Source organism: Prionailurus viverrinus, chromosome D4 (assembly GCF_022837055.1).
Source record: "Prionailurus viverrinus isolate Anna chromosome D4, UM_Priviv_1.0, whole genome shotgun sequence".
Lineage (NCBI taxonomy): Eukaryota > Metazoa > Chordata > Mammalia > Carnivora > Felidae > Prionailurus > Prionailurus viverrinus.
The window spans coordinates 84,686,223-84,692,912 of NC_062573.1; positions in this window are offsets into that span (position 1 = coordinate 84,686,223).

Below are 6,690 nucleotides of genomic sequence, written 5' to 3' on the forward strand. Positions count from 1 at the left end.
GTCTGGCACCTCAAGGGCCTCCCGTGCACGGGCTCTGCACCCACACGCCTTGCACTGTGCCCCCCGCCGGTGCTCGGTGGTGACGTCCACTCCCGGAGGGTGACGCAGGGGGGAGTCAGGAGCAGGGTGAGGGCTGTTCTGGGCTGGGAGAACAGACTGGAAGGTGACGCCGTCTCCTGGCAATTCTGTTCCCTTGGCTCCACTGACAGCTCGCCATGTGGGGACCCAGCGCCAAGGTGTCTCTTGTCCAGGTCTCGTCCTGAAAGATCGAAAACTTACGAGAAGGCCTCTGGGTGGTTGCCTGATCTGTGGGATATTCAAAAAGCGAGTCCGACGCTGTCACATAGATCACCAGGGGAACCCCGTGAATGTGGTTCAGCGGGGTCTTAACGGATGGAGAGGCTTCGGGGGGAACGTGGCAACATCCTGGCGAGCCTAGTCCTGATGGAGAGAGGAGTCTGGGGTGCAGGTAAATAAGGGTTGGAAAAGGGGGGGAACAACTTTGCTCAGCCAGGGTTGCATAAGGGGCTGAACTGCGTCCCCTCCAAACAGACGTGTGGAGGTCCTTAACCGCAGCTCTTCAAAGTGTGACCCTCTTTGGAAATAAGGTTTTTGCCGGTGTCGTCAAGTTAAGATGAGGTCATTAGGGGAGGTCCTAATCCAACATGCCTCTTGTCCTTATATAATGAGGTCAACTGGGGTGCAGAGACAGACAGACAGACGCAGAAGCCCATGCGATGCTGAAGGCAGAGTCCCCGTGGGGCTGGCTTCTACGAGCCGGAAGGCGCCCAAGTTGCCAACAAACCACCAGAAGCTGCCAGAGAAGCCTAGAGCGGATCCTCCCTCACATCCTCGGCGGGAACCAGCTCTGCAGACACCTTGATCTTGAACTTGTAGCTTCCAGAACCAGGAGACAATGAAGCTACGTTACTTACGCCACCCAGTCTGTGATGCCTCAAGCGAGCTCACACAGGGAGTTTGCCCACATTCTGGGGGAAGGTAGGGGGGTCATGGGACATTTTGGAGCCGGGAGGTGGCCCGATCAGAGCCGCGTGTTCCGGCAGGTGCGAACACGGTAGCGTGTGGTTGGCGTTGGCGATGGCGTCTGGCCGCCCTCCCGGCCACCAGCGGTTGCGGGACCCTTCTGTCCCTGCAGCTGACGCACACGCACGCCCGCGTGGTTCCTGTCTGCTTGCCATTCTCCACCAGGACCACGGGGGCCCCAGAAGGGGCAGACGTGACACTGGCGATCTGTGTAGGGAGCGGGAGAAGGTCCACAGTGCAGAGTGGCTGGCCACACTGATGGCACGACAGCAACCAGTCCCCTGAGCCCACCTGTCACCCTCTTTGTGGGTTTCGTGGTGAGAGATGCCACGATGCCAGCCACCCAGGAGGGTCCCGTGACGTTGATAGCACAGAATTTGGAGCTACTTTCTTACAAGGTTAGTCGCATCAGAAGAGGGACAGGGACAAGGAGGGGTCTTCCCACAACCGTATTTTATCTGAGTTCATACGGTGCCGGGCTTACCAAGGGGCTTAATTTTCCTCATTTCCGTCAATAACCACAGTACCTGTGGGGCGCCTGGGTGGCTCAGTCGGTTAAGTATCTGACTCCGGCTCAGGTCGTGATCTCGTGGTCCATGAGTTCGAGCCCCGCGTCGGGCTGCGTGCTGACAGCTCAGAGCCCGGAGCCTGTTTCCGATTCTGTGTCTCCCTCTCTCTCTGCCCCTCCCCTGCTCGTGCTCTGTTTCTCTCTGTCTCAAAAATAAATAAACATTAAAAATCTTTTAAAAAGTAACCACTGTACTTGTGTTGACTGTTAGCTCCTATCGGAAAGACGATTTTGTTCTCCGTCCTTAGGGGAGCTTGGGTGCACGAGACACTTAAGAGAGGAGGGTACGTAAGTGCGGATGGCCGTGTAAGGGCAGGGTGGCGACACTCTCCCAACACAGAGGAGGGTTGATTCGACAGCAAAAGCAGCATCGGCATTTGTGGCCCCCTAAAGCGCCCGACCTCGGTGACTGTCAACACAGCCGGCAAGGCGGAGACTTGGCCATGCCGCGGTGACCATCCGCTGAAAGTCTCCGTGCTCGGACCGCGAGAGGTTTACCTCCAGCTCACGGGCAGGGACAACTCGGAGCCACGGCTCCCCGCCCACCTGTGCTGCTCAGGGGCCGGCGGATGGGACAGCCACCAACGCACAAGCTTCCAGGTGCCCACGGAAGGTCAAAGAGCTCCGTGAGGTGTCGAAAATCAAATGTCCAGCATGCAGGTGACACGGTTCACCCTGCTCCTACCTCAGCACCCACGGAGACCCAGCGACGCCAGAAAGCGCTGTTCCATCATCCAGCACGGAGGTCAGAGGGCACAGGGTCGGGGGGTCAGCACGGCCGCTGTCACATCCCACAACCCGCAGGGGGTGCCAGCCTCCATCTCGCAGAGGAGGCTCCGGGAAGCTGCACACGTGCCCAGGGTTACACTGTGAGGACTCGAACTTGGGCCATCGGGCTCCAGAGGTGATGCTTCTTCTACTCGGTCTCGCCTGCCTGCTTGTCCTTCTCCCCCCACCCCCGCCCCTCACACACACGCCCGCACGTGCACGCAAAGCACACACATTCATGTGCACACACCCCACGCACACCCCACACAGATGGCGCATGTCAGCATATGCTCTGTTGCTCCATATAAACTGCCTGGGCGGGTAGTCTCTAGGAAGGGGGCACAGCTTCTGGCAAGGGAAATCCGGACCCCATGCTGGCCTCAGAGCGAATCATCTCCAGCCTGCTGGCCCTCCTGGGCCTCCGAGGACACTCATAACGGGCAGTTTCCAACACATCAGTGGTACGCGCAGACTCGCAACACGTCTGGCACCAAATATGTAGGGGTTTCTCCCTTAACAACCATTTGTCCAAATCTCCAGCCATCAACCGGGTGTCCTACAATTCAGTTCAATCCCTTCTTAATGTCCATTTATTTTTGAGAGACAGAGAGACAGAGCATGAGCAGGGGAGGGGCAGGGAGAGGAGGAGACACAGAATCCGAAGCAGGCTCCGGGCTCCGAGCTGTCGGCACGGAGCCCGAGGCGGGGCTCGAACCCACTAACTGTGAGGTCATGACATGAGCTGAAGCTGGACGTTTAACTGACTGGGCCACCCAGGCATCCCTTTTTTTTTTCTTTCAATTCTGTTTTTTTTTCTTTTAATATTTATTCACCTTTTGGGAGAGTGCAAGCAGGGGAGAGGCAGAGAAAGGGGGGCAGGATCTGTGGCCTCTGTGCTGACAGGCTGAGCCACCCCGGTGACCCCAGTTCAGTTCAATTCTGTCGCTAACTACTCAGCACAGACCCACAAGTGTAAGGGCTGACTCTTACAAGATGCCAGGCACAATACTGGGTGCCCAGGGTACCCGCACTTCTGTCCAGTTTGGCTATCGCATCTGCGGTCCCCACAGACACCTCCCTTGTGATTTGGTGATTTGCTAGGGTGGCTCACACAACTCAGGGAAACAGATTACCTCCCACCCAGGTGAAGGATGCGTAGGGCAAGGTGTGAGGGAAAGAGCGAGGGGGTTCCACATCTTCTCCGGATGCCCCACCTCCCAGCACCTCTAAGCATTCACCGACCCAGGAGCCCCAGAACCCCATCGTTTGGGGCTTTTACTGGGGGTTCTATGAAGCAGGCATGGTTGATTAAGTCATTGGCGTTGGTGAGCAACTCAATTTCCAGCTCTTTCCTGCTCCCAGGAGGGAGATTGGGGGAAGGCCTAAAATTTCCGACCTTCTAACTGGGTCTTGGTCTTTTGGGAGACCCGCCCCCCATTTTAGCCCCAAGCTATTGTGGGGCTCCCAGCCCCCATCATGGTTATCTGCTATCAAAGAACTTCTTCGTGGTTTCCACGGCCAGGCAAGTCCAGGAAGCACCCGGACTGCTGAGGTCTGTTTCACCCACTCGGTGAAGATCTCTACAGTGTTTTGAAAATACAAGAACTGCAGAATTAATCGCCAACTTTTAAAAACCCTAAAAATGTCTCACACTTAAATCATCCAAGCACTCGTGCCCTTTTGGAAAGCTGCATAGGTTGACAAGCATGTGCTCCCCATCTCTCCCAGGGCATGGGCTCCCCTTGTCACCAGGGGCCTGCTGGTGCCTGTGTGCCCTGTCCTCATCAATTTTACTGCTCTCTGCCGACAGACCGTCCCTGTAGACGGCTGAGTCAGCAGGCAGCTTGCAGACGACCCTCGTCCTCCCAGACAACCCACAGGAGCCATTTTCAATTCGCAGGACATCAAAGAGGCTGCCATTGCCCAAGGCAGGTGACTGTCCCCTTGAGAGTCCACTCCAACATTCACCTGCTCCTATTGTCTTAAGGAGGTCCCAGGCCCTGGGAGCCGGGACAGGAAACACAATCCGTGGCCCCCACCCTCGCTGTGAGTGGAGAAGTCACTCGCCTGCTCTGCGGTCCCTGATTCTCGGGGTCAACCTGGGACCCGATTTGAACGATCACATGGAAGTCTGCGGACCTAATGGCCAATGCCCCCTTCTTCGTCACGTAGGCTAGCGACCCCTCACTGTATGCTGCTTTTTTCCTTCTCCTAAGGCTCCATTGTTACTGTATTTGATCTATACAACCTTTGTATAGGAAAGCACGATATAAATAAATAAGATGTAAACAGACGCTTCCCACAAGAGTGCTTTCAGAGCCACAGAAACCCGTACTGAACCTGGGCTGGGAGGGGGAGGATACTCTCCTAGAGGACTTAATTAGAGTGGAAAATTACGTGGCAGGGGCAGGATCTCGACGAAAACCTGTTGTGTCTCCGTAGGTGCAAGCCTGTCTGTGTAGGTGATGAGGAAGGTTGAGGTGGGCAAGAGGGCAGAGTCAGAGCCTGGAGAGGTGGGTCTGACCACAGAGGCCCCGGCACCGTTGTGATGGAATCCAGATGGTGTCAAAGGCCAAGGGGCGCTGTGGAAAAGGTCTTGACAGAAGACGGACGTCATCAGATCTGCTTCGTGGACAGTAGCCACTGTGATGTGGAAGGAAGGAGTATTTGGCGAGAGTGAGGAGTTAATCAGCTATGGCAAAAGTTACTTCAAATTCATGTTGCCCTTTTATGTCAGGTAATGGTGGGCCAGCTGATTGGGGCTGGTGCCCACCTGACCCCGGGGAACGCTCCCTGGGACCCCCGGGCTCGCACACCAAGGGGGCCACGCTGAGTGTGTCTGTGCTCGTATAGGACCCCCGGGGTCCACTACGTGAACAGCGGGAAAAGCATGCTATATTCATGTCGCAAAACACTACCCAGCGCGGACGATCAAGAACATGGATGAATCCCAACCTCGCGCTGGTAATTTACAAAGTAAAATAAAATAAAAACCAAGGAGTAGGCGGACACACGCTGATCACTAACGGGCAAGCCCCAACACCACCGCTTGGAGATGCAGGTGTCGGTGATAAACAAGGGGAAGAGCAAGGAAGTGAGCCCCCTAACACGAGCCTTGTGGCTGCCCTTGGGAGGAGGACGGGGATTCCGCCCAAAGAGACAACTCAGGAGCTTCTGGAATGCTAGGACGTTCTTCCCCTTGACCCGCGTACTGGCTACGCGGCTGTGACCTGGCTGATTTTTGATATACTGCATACTCGATGTTTACGTTATTTCCTTGTGTGTTATGTCTAGCAATTGTTACACGTGCCTTTTAAATGTAAGTGGACATGGTGGACCCTGAACTAAGGTGGGGATACTGAGAGAGCTTGAAGTTTGGCCGATGGAATTGGGAGGTGGTGACAGGTAGCACCTGGGTGAGCCGTGGGTGGGATGTGGCCCTACTGTGCAGCGTGAATTCCGGAGGGCACGAGCCTGATGCAAGCAACCCGGAGAGAGCACATAACGGGGGAAGCCTTAGACTTGTTTAAATCGGCCTGCCCACATCCACCAAGAAATTGGATACCGGGTGAGAGCTCAGAATGAAGGTATGGTTTGGAGTTTCTGATTCGGAAACAGCAGCGATGAACTGAGTAAAGAGAACGTGTACAAGTGTGTGTCTGTGTGCATTTAGCCAAAAACGTCTTAAGCCTTCAGAGAACTTCTAGAGTCCAGCCTTCTGGTTTTAGCGGAGTGGCGGGGACAGAAGCCTCGTATCAGACGGCTAGAAATAAAGACCAAAAATGAGGGAGGAGAGCAAAGCTAGCAGGCTGCCTCTGAAAAAAGGTCTCACAAGAGGAGAGGGAACTCTGCTGTTATCTCTACAGGGACTTGCATTCACAGGGGGACTTCTGGCTCTTCCAGAGATGTGGCTCTGTTCGGCCGGGAAGATACGGACACAGTGATAATCTCACGGAAAGCTGGAAATTCGGAGGCCGGGTGCCAGGACCTGCCTTGAGTAGGAGAATTGCTCTCCCACTGCAAAGGGAGGGAGCCCAGCCACAAAAGGTCAACGCAAGCACAGGAAATGGGGTCCTGAACCCCTCTGATTTATTTTAGACGGCTTCAAAAGCACAGAACTCAAAAGTTCCGGGAGATCGAGTAAATGACTTACCTGCCCTTTTGGTGACTTGGCTCCCTTCCCATCTCAGGTCCCTGAGCCTCCAGCCTCACACTTGGGCAGAATTTACACTCCATGAGGGGACTGCATCTTTGGGGAAAGAATAATGCATCATCCACTGATCTCTTAATTAGTACTTCTGCAATTAGCA